The following is an 18,066-nucleotide window of genomic DNA, read 5'->3' on the forward strand; positions in this document are numbered from 1 at the left end:
TCTCCATGTACATATAACATCATTGTTGTCATTAACTTGTGTTTCTCTGTCTCAGCAGGTATCCCTCGTCTGGTGTTATGGTGCTTGTTGTCGACTCTTTTCTGTCCTCTCAAACCCCAGCCGGTCGAGGCAGATGGCCGCCCTTCCTGAGCCTGGTTCTGCCAGAGGTTTATTCCTGTTAAAAAGGAGGTTTTCTTCTCCACAGTCGCCCCATGCATGCTCAGGACGGGAGATTGGACCGAAGATAAGTTTCTGTGCAATCTGTTGGTTTCCCTTGCTAGGCTTTTTTTTAAACTGGCTCTATATGAATTTGACTAATTTGGAAGGGAATGAATTGGAATTGATTGGATTATGATTGGATTACAATTAATTGGATGGTAATTGGCTTGAATTGGGCTGTATCTTTGAAGTGCCTCAAGATGACATTTGTTGTGATTTGGCGCTACATAAATAAAACTGAATTGAATGTACTAGAAATGTAACATCCAATTCAAGGTTTATTCGCAGAGGGAGAAGTTGTTGAACTCATCTCTGTAGTGTTAGCAGTACATTAGCATCCTCAATAGAATGTGATACAACGTGTCACTGTTGATCTCCCAGAAATCAAAAATGAGCTGTGAATCTCTTGAGCCTCAACTTACTGCAGATTTAGAAACCATTACTCAGAGAGCAAGTGAAGCAGTAATACTTTCAGCTCGAAAAATGATTGATACCTGGCTCAGAGTCCCTGCAAACAGTGAATGTGATCTCGTAAAAATGTTTGCTGAAATACGGCTTGGATAGATTGGCCTTCGGCTTTGGTTGAGAACCTGTCAGTAGTCGCTGTAGACTCAGAAGATAAAAAGAGAAACAAAGACTCTATTTAGACCGAATGCACAAAGATTGTAAATAGCTTTTATAAAACATTTGCTATAAATCAAGCCTTCAAGCCATTGATTCCAGACTGCATTTACAAGATAAATCCCTCAAAGCCTATTGACAGACTGGTTGCACACACAGCCATTAGGGAAGTTCCAGATAAAGCTCCAGTACTGATGTTGCCCTGTGATGGACGGGCTACCTGTCCAGGGTGGACCCATCCAATTACCATAACATAGCTGGGATAGGATGAAATAATGTTGTACTTAGTTAAAGCCGAATGAAATAGAGGCTTCAGACGAATGCCTTAGGCCAACTGTATCTTAAGGCAAAAAGGGCTTCTCACTGTGTGAAGATAAGAGCCCACTTCATGCATTCCGTACATTTCCCTTCCAAATCTTAATGACAGCTCAAATACCAGAGGAGACAACTATAAGTGAGTAAGGGAGTCTACTAAGCCATTTTACTTATAACTCAAGTCTCAGGGGGGACCCTGTGTTACTTAACAAGTGCTTGACTTGACCAGAGAGGAGGGGAATTAGGAGAGAAAAAGTGACGAAGAAGAAAAGAGCATGAAACATCTGTGCTTTCAGTCAGAGGTGGTACACAGGCAGGCAGCTAAAAGCCCCAGCCAAGCTTGTTCCAAGACACAATGAAACTTTAATGAAGTCATGCTGCTGCAGCATGGTAATGCACAGTCTCGGGAGCCTTGGAGATAAGGATTGGCTGGAGCCTGCCCGGAGGTGCATATTTCATCTGTCGCTCAGCAAACATGGAAGCAGCGAAGAGGAGAGCTATGGTCATACAGTTAAAGTGTCTCCCCTCTAAGGTTTTGTTGTTGAGGAGGGGTGTCATGTATGATTTGTCCCTCGCTCTGAGATAAATGATGAGCTTGGCACTTGCTTGATGAATAATTGAGTGATTGACAGAGAGGGAGGGCAGTGCAGTATTAACCTCTGTCTTCTGAACCAAGAGAGCTGAGGCTTAAACTGAGAGGCGGGTCAAGAATGGAGAGAATGTTGTAAAAAAAGAAGACTGTTGTCACATGAAAACTTTAGTATTGGCCATTTGCTGACATAAACAGCTTTGTTTTGATGAATTACAGCTGAATCCTCATTCATGTGGCTGCAATCTATATTATATAGCACACATAATATAGATTTTTACATTATCAATGACATGGACACTATTAATTAATCTCCATTGTGTGAATTTTGATGGATACTTCGTCGGAGTGCTAAATGGGTCCAACTTTGCAAACATGCTCGCAGTTGCATGATTTGTTAGACAATTAGAAACAACCCCCAGAACTATCGCCTAGTCAAAGCTGGACACACCCAAAAAGGTCTTGAGATATGACCCGTGATTAAACACTGGCCTAATGAAGTGTTTTCACGACAAGGAGACTCCTTGGTTGAATGAAACCGATGAGAGTGTAGATCAGAGGAACCATTTCATAGTTGTTTCGGAGGCAGTCCCCCTCTTGAATGTGTTTGCATCACAGGAACTGAGGCCGATTGTAGTTTACTGAACTCCTCTTACAGGGTGTTTTTAATTCCCAACAGTCGGGGAACCATCCGTGATGTAACTGTGCGGTGACTGGTCTGTACAATGTGAGTGTACGGTGATTGCTTTAATGTACAAATGCAAGACTGGACTTGACTTTATCAAAAAACCTTGCAAACATTGGTGAAACATTTCCTAAACTGATTTTCTTAATGTTTAGCTCCAGAAACCTGACGATGACGGAGGAATTATGTGCTTTTGCCTCTTCTACCACCTGCCGCTTATTCTTAATGTCACTTCACTGATCCTGTCTGCAGTGCAAACGCAACCAGAGAAAAAGTCCTGAGTTACCCAGTCGATACCCCCAGATAGTCCCCAGAACTGTCTCGTCTAAATGGGCCTCTAGGACTACTTGTGTTATTCTTGTCTTGTACTCAGAGGTCACCTCTTGAACTCTTTGTTAGGGTTGACTAACCATTGATCTATCCTTCTTCTGCTCTCTCTCTCCTCTTCAGTATCCTCAGTAAATCCACATAGGCCTTCAAAGGGCTGTCAGTAAGCTCACAGCCCATCCGAGAGAAACACAATCGCCTTGAGTTTAAGTCTGTGCAAATAAGTGTGTTTGGTGTAATGAAAGTATGATATATAATGTTTGATATAATATATAACATAACATAGATTTAATTATTTTTCAAGTACATTTGCGAGTGTAACCTCAGTTCTCCAGTTACTTGTTCTATCTGCAATAGGAGGATAATGTGTTGAACTTTTTTTGCCAGAGAAATCTGATTGTCTCCTGTCTCCATCATCTCTCCATACCATTTTGTCATTTCTTGTTTGTCAAGAAGAATGCCACTTGAAAGCTGAAAATTGTCACACATCGACACACCATATGAAATGAACAAAGCCCTATAAATTCATTAGTCATTTTCAAGGTCCTATGCAAACTGCAAAAGATTCAATTCAATTTTTTTTGTAATGCGCCAAATCACAACAAATGTCATCTCAAGGCACTTCAATAATACAGTCCAATTTAAGCCAATTGGAGTCAAATTTATTGTAATCATAATCCAATCAAATCCAATAAATTAAATTCAAAGTTAGTCCAATTCATAGGCCTACATACAGAGCCAATTCAAAAACAATTTCCTAGCTAAGGAAACCAACAGATTGCACCGGAACTTCTTTTCGGTCCAATGTCAGCGTTTCCTTTTTTCCTCATGGCTGGCATTCAACATCAATTTCAAATAAAGTAAGATTTTAAAGTTCAAAAGCCAGAACTTTGAAACTTTTCACATAGAACTATGTGGAATCCTGTTCACTTTGTTTAAACTTTCTTTAAACTTTGTTTGGAGGGTCCCACTATCTGACATGATCGCCACATAATGGGCCTTTTCTGCTTGATATCAGAGTTTCCTGGACTGACAGTTCACAGACTTTACACTCCAAACTTCGTTGTTACTGCCATAAAGTAATAGCCTGGATTCAAGAACATAACTGAGATGACAGAAATTGGGGAAGTGCAGAACAAAGAGCTGCAGCTAAAAGTCTCGTCTGGTACTTTTTGTTCTCATAAGAATTGTTGAACATTGTAACAAATACCATTATTGTGCAGTGATAGCAGCTTAGCAAATTTGTCACTAAATTTGGCTACTTCACACACCTCGGTGAGAAAAAGTGACAGAAACAACAGACATCGTTTTAAATGGATGGTAGTTTTGTCTAGTGACACTGCATTTGACAAGTTAAAGAAAAGAAAAATCACCATTTTATGAAAAAAAAAGAGCAGCAAAATGTAAATGTAACGTAATGCCACCATGTATATGCTAACTGGCGCGTTATGTCATGTGGCGATATTAAGTGTTTTTTATTTTAACCAGACTTAGCTTATTTAGCAGGGAGTTGCTAGCTTGGCGCCAACTATATGAAACCAATTGCTAATCAACATGCTAACCAACACGTTTCTTTAGCATGTTGTTTTTGCTAAATATTAGAGCCAGGACGGTTGACTTTTCAGAATCAGCCCTGCATTTTAGGCACAAACATGGGAGTGCTGTCAGTAGTGGCTTAAATTTTCTCATCTAGCTGAGAATACCTTGCTAAAGCTTATGAGAAAAAAGGCTTTTTCAAAAAGATGTAGCAATCACAATCTTTGTCTAATTTGGTCCGACCTTTTAAGTTGATATCATCAGCAATAAAACCTATTCAGTTTCATATTTTTTCATCTATATATGTTTCATTTCTCTGTGTCAATACTTTATATTGCAGCATCCCAGTATAATACACATTTATTCTATGATCATTTTGAAAAAGGCTTCTTCAAATATATAATACTTTTTCTGGTCATTTTTAAATGGTTGCTTTCTTTGTCTTTCTCTGTATGTGCCATTTTTCTTACAAAAATGCAAGAAAATGTTAGCTTAAATTTTTTTTATTAAGGCCCTATTATTGTATAATGGCAGCGAAAGAGGATAGATGAGTACATTTTAACTGAAAATTTGAAATAAATTAAAAAAAAATTTAAAAAAAACCCTCAAAGGTAGGACTGTTGTCATGGTTCCCACACCCCATCTGGAGAAAGCAGCCGCTCATCTTGAAAGGCTGACGGTTAATTTATTCCTACAGCTGTCAGAGAATTCAGGCACAAATAATTCAGAACTCTGCAGTATTTGGGCTTCTCTACCCAGAAATTGTTATCTGTGCTTTTTGAGGCTGTATACACTGTGGAGAGATTGTAAGGAATTCCAATCTTCCAGTCGTGAGTGCATAATGTACACATTTGACTTTATTTTATGGAGTTTAGCTGAAAGAACATTTTGCAACTAACAGCTTAATCTGCAAAACGTCAGTGACATAACTGGGAAGTAAAGATGGACAGATGTTCAATAATATGCTCAAAAAATACATCTATAAATTGTGGAACAATGTCAGAAAAAATGTTCTTTGAAGACTTTGAATATTCCATCATCTGAAGTACATGATATCCATCAAAAGATTCAGAGAATCTGAAGACGTCTCTGTGCGATGTTTTTTTCCAAGTCTAAAACCTAGTAATATATAAAGTGCATATTCCTTGACATACACGTACAGGTAGATGCCCCAAGACCCCTGTTTTGTTGAAGGTCCTCTGGGAGAGAGTTCTATGGACTAAGGTCAGCTCAGAAACTGAATCCGTCAGTCATATCAGAGGTACAACCCTAATTGTATACTCTTCAAATTTACATCTGTGCCTGGGCACAAGTTCAAGAATGCAACTCAAAGAAAAAAAGGTCTGTTTGAGTTAGATTTTTCTTTTTTTCTGCTATCATGGTTTTCATTGACAGAAAAGTATTCTCAATGCAGAGCATTTTGTTGAGGTTTCAACAGAGAAATTGAGTAGTGTATTTACACATTGTCATAGCATCTTGTGTTACTACAGTGAGAAGGTAATTATGACAAAGCAAGAGGTTTATATTCATCTCAGGATTCATATGTTTGCAGGTTTTCCCTTGTAATGAACACTGGGCTTCTTGTGGGCCACTTGGAAATGGTAAATTCTAAGAAAAATGTTATAATTATGCCATCGTATGTCATTTGATGATGAATTATGTGGCTTTTTGCCAACAGAAAGTGTATTTTTCATTGCTTTTCTTTCACACCTGTTGATGTTTTGATGACTAATGGCGAACCGGACCTGACCTAAGTGGGAGGAGAGAAATAGTCATTTATCCAGTAAAAGAAAAAAAGTGTTTGTCCTTTATGATGGAGCCTTTTCTCACTTTTCTCTCAAGTGGGAAAAATAAGACTGAAACAACACAAGCCACTCCACCTCTTGAATTGCAGTTAGTAAGCAAAATGTCAGTGAGTTTTACTGTTTTTACTTCCTTGTCTGCTTGCTTTTATATGTGCAGCAAACAAACTACCAGCTTCCCGTCCCCTTGCTGTGCACAATTTCTATTCGCATTTTATGCTCAGTTATATAATGCCACAGCAGTCACTCTGCTTTTAGGTAACAGCATCATTTTGAAGTTAAAAAAAAATATGTAAAAAAATATATTTTATATGTGTACCATTTAATCAGTGATATTTGCTTATTTTCTAAATAAGGCAAAGTAAGTAATGCCTTTCTAAATTGTTTCCTAAAATGCTAAACTATGTTCACAATGAACTCACTAATGGGAGGATGATCATCTAAAGTTTGCCCTAGATGTCATGAAAGTGAAATCATAAATTCATAAATATCAAATTATGAAAGAACTGCTTGTGAAAGGTTTACTATCTGTCATTTGGATTATTTTTGCATTGAGGATGATACTGTTGGGCAGCTGAAATCCTATATTAAGCAATAATGAGAAGATTTGGGTTTCAAAACAACAGCAACAGGGCTCCTCAGTTCCTGAATGTTTACAGTCTTTGGGTACAGTGGTACACTTGCCCCCGGACCAGCTTTTTTGGCTGAACCAAAGTTTAGGGGCAGCACTGCCTTAAGATATGGTTTGACCATCTTAAAAAAGGAAAGAAAAAGATAGATAAAAAAAAGGTAGCTGTATGAAAGGTGGGGTATAGTCCCTATACTTACAAACATACTCTTTCGAGACCACCTTAGGAAAGCTATTTTTCCACTTTCACTTTCTACTCACTAACAAAGCAAACATGAGCCAATCTGAGAGGGCACAAAAATAAATGTAGATCAGATACCTATCCAAGACTGGTTTCAAACAAATAAACTTCGCCAAAGGACAGTAGAATTGTATATGTTCCTTGTGGTTGTAATTCAGTAGAAGAAGTAACTGTACGAACCAGAAAACAAACCTCAAGGAGGAAAAGTCAAAATAAACTACTGAGGTACTAAATGAAAATGGAGAATTCTTCAGAAATTACTTTAATCTCTGGGAGTATCTGGGATATCATATCATTATTTAGAGCAAGATGCCGGTCAGTTGTGCGAGTTTATTGTTGAGTTTAAACACCTCAAGTGACCGTATAAACTTTATGGCAGAATGTGGACTTTTTTCTTTTTAAGAACATTACACTCTCAGAAGGAGAATGGGTTTAAACATGTTTATAAATGGTGTTAAGGTCTTCATTTTTATATGTGGGTCTATCGAAACTGACTTTTTTTTAACCAGCTTCTGGTGGCCATTTCAGGAGCTGCCACTTGCCAAGAAGGTTTCACTTTTTAGCCTTAAATATTTCTGCCTTTTTTGTCTTGATTGTATTGAGTTTGGGACATGATTCCTATTGGAAATAATAACAACACGTTCTTCAGTTTGTTTGCTAAGATTTAGGTATAGTGTAACAGTGTGAGCAGGTGTTTGTAATTTGTGTAATTTGGGAAATTTCAACAAGCATTCAGGTTGGCCAAACATCCATTGCAGTTAAAATCCATCACATTACATTTCAGGCAAAATGATTAAAATGATCTGGATAAACTGTTGGCTTGTTTACAATCTGTCTGATAGTCTGCTTATTTGTACGGACACACTGCCTTGTTGTGACATACACACTCTCACTTTGTGGTGAATATGTCGATAAAGGCCAATTCTGAAAAACACACACACACACGCATGCACGCAAAAACTTGAAATGTGTCTCTAACTTTTTATTTGTTAACAGCATGGAATGAAAACTCCCTCCAGTTAGATATTCCAAAATGTTATACTTCACTGTTTAGGGAACTGTGCTATGATTTAAACATCCCATAACAAACCTGTAGTGTTCAGTAGAGCAAACCAAATTTGACTGCGCCAAGCAACATATAAATAAGAAATGCAGAAGCCTCTTCTGAAGTGTGTATTTCCATTGATAACCTGGAGCATAAATACACAAAAGCACTCACTAAAATTTCCAGAGACCCATATAGCATGAACATACATATTTTAGCACAGAGACTGGATGGCACCAAAGCAAATTATGAGCCAGCAAGTGTTCACACTGCGAGGGAAGATTTATGATAATAGGTTGGGCAAACTTCTTTCCTGCCTTTGTTTTCCTCTCAAAGCATAAAATGCCTCTGGTTCACATTCAAAGCTTCTGGCAGCAGGTGCTCTCGTCAACATTTCACCAGATCCTGCAGCGAGATGTCAGGTGCTATGGGTGGCCCTTTGCTAGTCTGCCACTTTTAGCATTGTTCTAGTGAAGTAGAAGATGCAAAAAGAAGTTGACAGAATATCAACGGGTAACATTCCTTGTTGCACGACACGAAACACATTTCATGCATGTCCAACTCAAACACCACACACAGAGATTATCAAATGAATAGACAGGCTTAATACCTGGCTGATGTGATTCCTCCTGACACATGCACAGTGAGCAAATCAAAACTGATGTGTCTGGATAAAATGGGACCATACATGGCAAACAACTCTGATCCTACATTACTTGTTCAATCTCAAAAATCTCTGGGACCACTATATTAAAGCTGCAGTCTGCAACTCTTTTTCAAGCATAATGCCTGGAACTGTCCGGGGATTCTGAAAGTAGTACATTAAATATAGGTCCCCTATATGTCCCGCTAGGTCCCTCCAAAGCCAGCAGGTTTGTTTACAAAATTGCAGACCGGAAAAAGGTAACCAATCAGGTTACGAGCTGGGCTCTGCTGCCTGTGAATCACCGATTGTGCACGCGCGATACAAGGTAGGCTCGTCCCCACGCTTATTTATCTGGACTATTGAACTTCATTACGGGCTAGTCTACTTACTGTGTCTTCCATGATCGCAAATGACAGGTGAGTTGATGAATGAGGAGTCGTGTAGGCGCATCTGGCGTGCACGTAGACGTGCACGAGTTCTCATGTGTTTTGAAGGGGCGGGACAGGAAGTTGAATAACTTTTTATTTTTCGGTTAAAAAATAAGCATTTCTTGCATTTTGCGACTACGGAGGTCACCGTTTTCAACTTCAAGCGTTCTGATAGATCATGTAAACTCTTAAAATGCCAAAAATTAGAACTTTACGTATGACAGCAACAAATCTTGCAGACTGCAGCTTTAAGAGTGTACTTGTGGTTATCAACAGCACTGGAAGAATTTATGTGGAAAAATCTATTAATTCATCATTTCAACCTCCAATAAAGCCCCCTCTGACTTTCCCTTCAGTTGTTAATGCATGCATGATACCAGACAACAAACTTTGTGAAAAACATACTCATCTACAGCGCTCGTACATTTCCATTTAGTTTCATATCCACATCCTGGTCTGATGAGCTTCTGATTATCAGTGATTATGTTGGAAATTGAGCCTATGCTAACTTGGTTCAAATGTAAAAACATCTTGTTGAGGAAGTTTAAATAAGAGTTCAGACTGTACAGATTTAAAAGGCTTATGCTTACATTTCTTCCCAGTGTTGATTAGTGCCAATATTCACATTTGACACAACACTAACAACTGCTATAAAGTGTATCTAACCTTGCAGTTTAATGACACCGCATCTTATTTATTAATGGGTTTCCTAATGTGCCTCATAATCACCATGACATATGAAATATAATCTGTTGTGCTAATGAGGCCTCTAATTACAGCATCAATTACAGACTACTCCAGCGTCAGTGCTCTGGAAACACTGGATCATCAGTTTTTCATCTAATAAATTTAATACTTAGCGAATAGTTTCTGTAAGTAGCTTTTGTTAGCATCACTTGGTGTTATATGTGCATTTTACAGCACAAACTAAGGAACATCATTGATTGTGACATGCCTTGATTCCAAACACATTCCAAACTGTCACTGAGATACTTGGCATAGTTAAATTTTGGAAACAAAAGTTTTCTGGTCAGTCCTGGCGTAATTTTGAGATGTTTTTGGCTCGCTTAACTTCCCTTTTGACAAAACATCCTTTACTCTATGGACAAATCCCATGACTGACTCGAATGTTCCACCATCTTATGGAGCCACGATTACTGTGATTGTCATCTAATGACTGATTGATGCTTGATTTGTGATCACAGGTTGCCCCAGTTAGAGCAACTAATATGAGTTCTTGCTGTAACTCTGTTGATGGAGATCATTTATTCTGTGTAACTACTGCAGCCCATGGAGTCTTTGTTTGTTATGTTAGCTTGTGTTAGCAAATGTTAGCTTGACAGCTACATGCTAGTGAGACTAGCTACAGATTGGCTACTGTTACCCAAAATGTACAGCGTCGTTGTTGTTTTATTGGTATAGAAAGTCCTTTCTAATCCACTTCTGTCACCCATGTAATCTATGTAAAACAGGGACATGCTTTGTGAAGTAAAAGCTTGTTTTATTTCAGTCATTTTTTTTCTTCTTGTTTTCAGGGCAGCATATGCATCAGTGTCCAAATTAAACCAAATTGCTTTTTTTTTTTTTTTTTTTAACGATGTGAAGCACTCAGAGTCGTCTCTCTCTGGAGAATTAGAAACAAATCGTGGAGGGCTAATCAAGCTTATGATACTCAAAAGGGGGAATGAAAAGCCATCTATAACCATTCAAACCTCAAAAATTTCAAAGATGTTTGAATGACAACTATTTTGTAGATTTATTATGGACACTGGGTCACTGTTGCTGCAATATTTACTTTGTCTCCATTTTCTTAACCATGGAGCGTGACTGTGTTGCAGTGCAGTTCTGGTTGTCACATCACAAGAAACACTGTGGCAACAGAACCGTGCAATGTAGACCCAGGCTGTCCAACCATGTGATCCAAATTTTTTTAATTTCCCCCATTGGGGGATGAATAAAGTATTTTTCTATTCTATTCTATGCAGAGCTAAGGTTGCACTCAAAGCCACAATATGGATATTGTTCACTTAAACCACTGCGTAAGGCGAAAAAAAATAGCTGCTCTCACGGCCACCTTTTGAGATGCTTTTAGCCTGGCTTGCCTATCTGGAAACCTTTCTGATTCTTGGAACTGGCACAGCTCTTTACTGCGGATTTGACACTGACTACTGCTAAGTCCATCACCCAACCCCAAGAGAAAAAACAGAACATCTCTTTAATGGTACATAGAAAGTAAAAGTGCAAGAAAATCTTACACTTTTCTGGAGTGCTTGTTTTTTATCATGGAAATATTGCACTGAGCTGCCAGTGAGTGGTACCTGCTCAGATTTATGTTTACTCAACTACATACCTTTGGAGAACCAAATAAAGATAAAAAAAAAATATTCATGTTAAGTATTTATGGCATCAATCTACATATCAGGTGTGAAAACATCTGTCAGTCTTATACAGCCTGCTCATAATTCTCAAGTCAGTCACCTTTTTGCCACAGCAGCTTTCTAGGTTACAATGTTGAGTTCATTATTTCAGATTTTCCTTAGGTCTGCCTCTCAAGATTGCATAGGCTGGGAATAATACCTAGACATTGATCCAGCATTCATCTACATTCTGAGCCGCTTCACTGAATACTATCACATAACAGTCAGCAGGCGACATTTTTTCCATAAGGAAATCACATCAATGTCCAATAACAATTCAGTGGGAACTGATTTGTGGCCCATTTTCACAATGAAAGGCAAATTTCTGATTTGGACCCCTGACAGTCAACATAAACCACTTGAATAACAAATGGACAAAAGATGAAAACACTGTATCCTGGTTGAGGCAAAGAAAAGAAAAGAGGACAAAGAAAATAAATGAAACTAAAATTAGGTTGTAAAAAAAATTAATTACTTTCAACCAATCCCGTTGCACTGCATGGAGTTAGGGCACAAACATGAGGAACAGTAAGTAACCTGCCCATAATCAGCAGTGGTACAGTGTAGTATTAAATGACTGGTATCATCCAACTGCATTGAACATGAGGTTCCTCGGAACATTAAGAGAGGCAACCTGTAATTGAACTTTTATCATACTGGAAAATGCACGTGTGTGTGTATGTATGTGTGTGTGTGTGTGTGTGTGTGTGTGTGCATTATGTGTCTCTCATTCCTGATAAGCCAGAAAAGCTCAATGCCAGGCATAGGATTGCTGAACAAAGCAGACAAGTTTTTGAAGTGAAGAATCTCCCAGGCTATCAAAACATCTGTTTCCAATCGAAGTTACTGCAGCGGAAACTGAAGTGAAAAAGCAAAATTCATACTCGGCAGTAGTGTATACCAATGACTAATGTGTCTTAGTTAGATACTACATAATGACTCAAAGGGAGTTTTGAGTCTAGCTGCTTAGAGATGTGCAGAGTGCCTGTATTTGTGAGTCTTTGTTGAAGGAAAAAAAGTCTAAAGTATTTGTATTTTAATAAAATTCAGAACAGTCTGTTTTTGCCACACTCGTAAGTGTACAAGTGTCCTTCAAAAAGTTCAAGTCAATTTAAAAAAAAGGAAGAAAAAAAAAACTATGACAACTATAGAAACTTGTGTTTGCTTCACTGTACACAGCCTTGGAGCAGACACATTTCCAAATGTTACATTTCATTAAGTATTTTAATGGAAAAAAGGGTTCATTGGGTCCTTTTCTTTTGTGAATCTCTCTATTTAGGATTTGCTCTGTGTTCTAGCCAGCTTTACTTCCCGTTTCATCCTGTAGAGCTTGGCTCCGGTCAATAGTTCCATTTGCTTAGGAACCTTCCAAACTGAGAGAAACGACTGGGTAGTATCTGAGCAGCATCCAGAATAAGAATTGTTCGAATTCTTAAAATGCTAAAAAAAAAACAAAAAAAAAAACAGAGCTCCAAGAACTCCTCTGGCACAGGATACACTGGATCATCCTTTACTGAGATTCATGTGGATAAATGTGGGGGCGGGGGCGAGTGTGAGCACCCTGTGTTAGCAATATATTCAAGTTTTTAAATTCTATTTCCCTTTTTAATTGCAAATCTTCATAATAAAGTAATGTCATTTATCATCTCTTAGATTTGAGATAACCTTTGTATAACAATGGGATTAGATTGTATTAGATTATTAGTATGTATTATTGAACGGCTGTAGTTCATTTCTGTGTTTTTTCATGACATGGTGAGGTTTGGCTTACTTTTTTTTTGGTTTATTAATTCTGCATTGTAGGTGGTACCCAATAACTGATACTGGCTTAAATTTTTCTCATACTACCTCAGCTGAGGTTCCAAGCAAGCCAAGCCAATACCCCAAAGTGACCTGGAAACACAGCAGACTTTTTAAAGTTGCAATTCACAACATAAATCACAGAAATCTCATTTGTGTGCACAGATTGCATATGTGTATGACTAATGAATACATGAGCATGTCAATGAGCCGCGAGTGTGGATTTACAGATTGATCTCTTTTTCTCTGCTTACTGGAGTCGAGCTTTGTAGAAAGATAATCAAACCCTTCTGAACCAAAACCCGGTTGCAAACTCATTCAGTTTAATAACTCCGATATACTCCCCAAGACTGCTAACTTGTATGTCACTTTGGATAAAACCATCTGCTAAATCGATATAATGTAATAAACATATATACACATATCAAAGTATTGTATCTCATCTCTTCCCACACACTGTAATGATAAACATTTGATACCGTCCATGTTGAAGGGATGCTGTCCGTCCTAGAAAATAAAGCAGGAAGGAGCTGTGCTGAGTTGTTTGGTACGGAGCCGATTTTGCCAATGAAACAAAATATCAATGGGTCACATTATAGCTACACATATTGGTATTATCACCATCTGGGGATGACCCTTTGTGGGTTTCCTCTGGTCCCAAAGCTTATGGGAAGCTGCACTGAATGAGAATTTCTGCTGAGCTAAGGCATTAATGACACCGAAGTTCTAATCATCACTTCAGTACAGTGCACAGTGAAAATGAGTACACCCCTGTTGAAAAGTAACATTTTGAACAATATTTTAATACACACACAAGTTATTCCCAAAACGTGCATAGAGTAAGTTTAATACAACATCTGTTCAGCTTACAACAGAAAAGAAAGGTCAATAAAATAACTTAAATGACATATTTGTCCATTTTTGTGAAATTATGCTGGTGCAAAAGGGAGTACACCCCTATAGCCCTATTCGGACGGGACTAGTTCAATGGGGGGACGTGTGGTAATGTTGGTTAACCAGACGACGCCAGGGAGAAGAAATGACCAATTTGGACGGGACAAGAAATCCCTGTAATATTCATCTAACATGGGAGGAGTTTTCTTGAATATAAAGCATTCTGCTCCAAAATTATTGTATACAAACGCAGAAGACTTTTTTGTTTGTTTACCTGAATGATAAGTATTACTAAAACGTATTGTACAGTATAACAGAACAGAAGATTTATTCATTTTTGACCTTAATGTAAAGTACTGTTCACCAAAAGTTTTGCTCAGGATACTTATTTTACCTGAATGTAAAGTATAGTTTAAAAAAAGGATTGCACAACGAAACTTAAGTGTCATTTTCTATTTTACACCTAATTGTTTCTCTCTTTAAAAGGATGTGACGATATATTCCGTACTTATTACCGAAGGTCGCATTCGCACGGGATTAGTATTACCTATGGTAGATACTCCGGACCGTTTCACAGGAGGTAGAATTCTCGGCAAAGTTTACCGACATACTCCGCTATCTTTACTGACATGGCGCGTTCGGACGGGACTAGATTTCCCGGTTATTATTACTTTACCCCAGGTCCCCCCATTAAACTAGTCCCGTCCGAATAGGGCTTATGGTAAACTCCCTGAGATTGGGCCGTGTTGGCCCGAAATGTCATGAAATGAAAAGGCATTAAAAGGGAGGTCATCGTTGTGCGTTTCATCCTTGCCTTACATTGAAATTTTACATTTTGAGTCTGCACCAGGCTAAAAGAGACGTGTGTGAGATTTGACTGAAATCCTATGGAGAGTATCATGATCTGCTTCAGTAGTCACAGTACATGTTGACAAGCATGTTTCTTTTGGTGAAATTCAGCTTCCTACTGTTGATGGCATCCATACAGCCCCAAACCATGTCACTCCCACTACTATGCTTGACTTTAAGCATGGGGCACTTTTCTTTGTACAAATCACTTTTTACCACCACACATGCTTGACACCATCTAAAGCAAATTTGTTCATCTTGGTGTCATCAGAGACAAACAAACTAAGGATATGGATTGCTGGAACCATGTCCTGTGACTACTGAAGCAGATCATGATACTCTCCATAGGATTTCAGTCAAATCTCACACACGTCTCTTTTAGCCTGGTGCAGACTCAAAATGTAAAATTTCAATGTAAGGCAAGGATGAAACGCACAACGATGACCTCCCTTTTAATGCCTTTTCATTTCATGACATTTCGGGCCAACACGGCCCATTCTCAGGGAGTTTAACATAGGGGTGTACTCACTTTTGCACCAGCATAATTTCACAAAAATGGACAAATAGGTCATTTAAGTTATATTATTGACCTTTCTTTTCTGTTGTAAGCTGAACAGATGTTGTATTAAACTTACTCTATGCACGTTTTGAGAATAACTTGTGTGTGTATTAAAATATTGTTCAAAATGTTACTTTTCAACAGGGGTGTACTCATTTTTACTGTGCACTGTATGTGAAATGGAAACTTTTGATGTGAAACATTACAATTTGAAACAGGATAATGTTTGATAAAAAACCTTACAGAGGATATGTGTTTTTAAATTGTGCGATATTTATCTACCTACTTTGTCATTTAATTTATATATGAATGAATGTAGAGTTTTACTGTGCCGCTCACTTAAAAGCCTTCGTCTAGCACAGTGTCCTCAGGTGTAGCTGCCTTGCATTGTTATGCTTTTCCTGCTTGAAATACACCTGGGTCAAACTAAAAGGACATTCAGAGACTTGTGCATAATTTGAGGATAAAGTTTTGGGAAGAACCATTTCATCAGAATCAGCGGGGAAACATCTCAAACATGCAGGGCGGCGACCGCTGGGGTCCCCAGGAAGAAGAAAAAAAGTTGTTTTGTTTAATCGTTGCAGTGTTGTGTAAGTGCTTTGTGAAATGTTTTGTTTTGTGAACTTGAGTCACTGATAATTATTCTGTACACTTCTAGCACCATTCTGTCAACAGCTGAGAAGAAATAATTAGTTTTGTATTCAATTCATTACCACTAACTTTTCATTATCAGAACTTACAGAGTGTCGATGGTGGAGGCGAGGAAGGAGGGCCCAGGTGCACACACTGACCAAGAGCCAGAAATTAAACAAAACTATTTATGTTAAATAAAGGCAAAGCTGGAAATACATAAAACTAAAACACGGGAAAACAAAATCAAAATGCTGAGAAAACCGGAATGGACTAGACTGACAAAAAGTAGACACAAAGAACTAGGAAGAGCATGGGAGGGGGTAACGGTGAGGATCTGGCAAAGAGCGAAGGAAACTGGGAGTTTAAATCCAGAGGAGGGTGATTGGTGAATAAATGTAACTGAGGATGAGTGAACACAGGTGAAGGGAGTGGAGCTGATGAATATGCTGCTGAGGAAACAAGTGAGGAAGTGACAGAACCCAAACAAGAAACAGAATTGAAAACAGACATAAAAAAACATCAACACAACACAGATCATGACACAGAGATACAGCATGTACCAGAGGGTGAGACCCTCAAAAAGGAACTCAGAACCTTTTTATTCAATTTTCACACTCTTGAAACAGTTACCATGTGCAGAATGCTATTCCTATGGTGGCTTTTTTATTTTTTTATTTATTTTTTTTAAGTTTGCTTTAAACCCACCAGATCTCACTAATATTTTTTTTCTAGAAAATGCAGCTTCTCCTCTGATGTCTATGTGGGAGCAACTTACAACTAACAACAGAAAAGCCTCCGGTGATTCACCCACGTGTAAATTTGCGCTCAACACAGCATTGTGACCTCCGACATCCTCTCTCCCTCTGAATCTCAGCCCGACTCAAGATCTGTAGCGTTTGCAATAAATACCAGCAGCCTGTAGCTCCAGCATAGATCTGCTCTTCGTAGACTTCCCGTAGACTCCATTTCTGTTCAGGACGTTTGTTTTTCCACCACTCTAGCCTTGTGTTTTGCTCGTGATGTGTTGCGCTCAATGAATATTAATGATCTCCTGAAGACCTTACCACTATTGTTGCTGCTTTGAAAGGTTATTTCCATTGCCTCGCTAACAACAGCCCTCACAGCCACTTCTACACCACTGACCACCTACACCCCCATTACAGCCCTACAAGTACAAAAAAAAAAAAATAAGAGCCCCATGAAAATTACATACAACAGCATGTTGGAGGAAAGAGAGAGATAAACAAACACTGCTTTGGGGGAGAAAATACCTATTAACACGTGCATCTTTATCACCATCCTTCACCAACAGAATATCTATTGAGGCTGGAGAATAAAACCTTGGAATTTTCTAGATCTGCAAGGAAAATCCATCTATTTCATTTTGCCTTAAACCTAGCTTGACTTAAAGTTTATAAGATGGTTTTGCGGGGGAATCTATAACGGTTTTGATAATCTGAATGAGTACGAAGTCCATACTTCTGACAGCTATAATGCATCACAATAATGTTTAAAGCTAATGGGGCCTCGCGGCCTGATTCAGTGCTGCCGGCCTCCTCAGAAAATCCTTCAGTTTTTACTCAGACTTGAAAAGTTTGCTTGACTTCATGGATATTGATTAGGCTCGTGTTGTAATTTCTCTTGTCCCTTCTGGCTTTAAAGAGCTGCCTTTAAAACGAGTGTTGGGCCAAAATTCATGGCCTTTGTTCCACAGAAAAGTGGAATTCAAAACTAAATATATGAAGCTGCTGCATGAATTAATGTAGCTGGGTTCTCTAAATACAAAGCCTGGAACAAGTGGTATTGGCAGGTAGTGTTTACTGCTATGGTAC

This window comes from Odontesthes bonariensis, chromosome 24, assembly GCF_027942865.1.
Source record: "Odontesthes bonariensis isolate fOdoBon6 chromosome 24, fOdoBon6.hap1, whole genome shotgun sequence".
NCBI lineage: Eukaryota > Metazoa > Chordata > Actinopteri > Atheriniformes > Atherinopsidae > Odontesthes > Odontesthes bonariensis.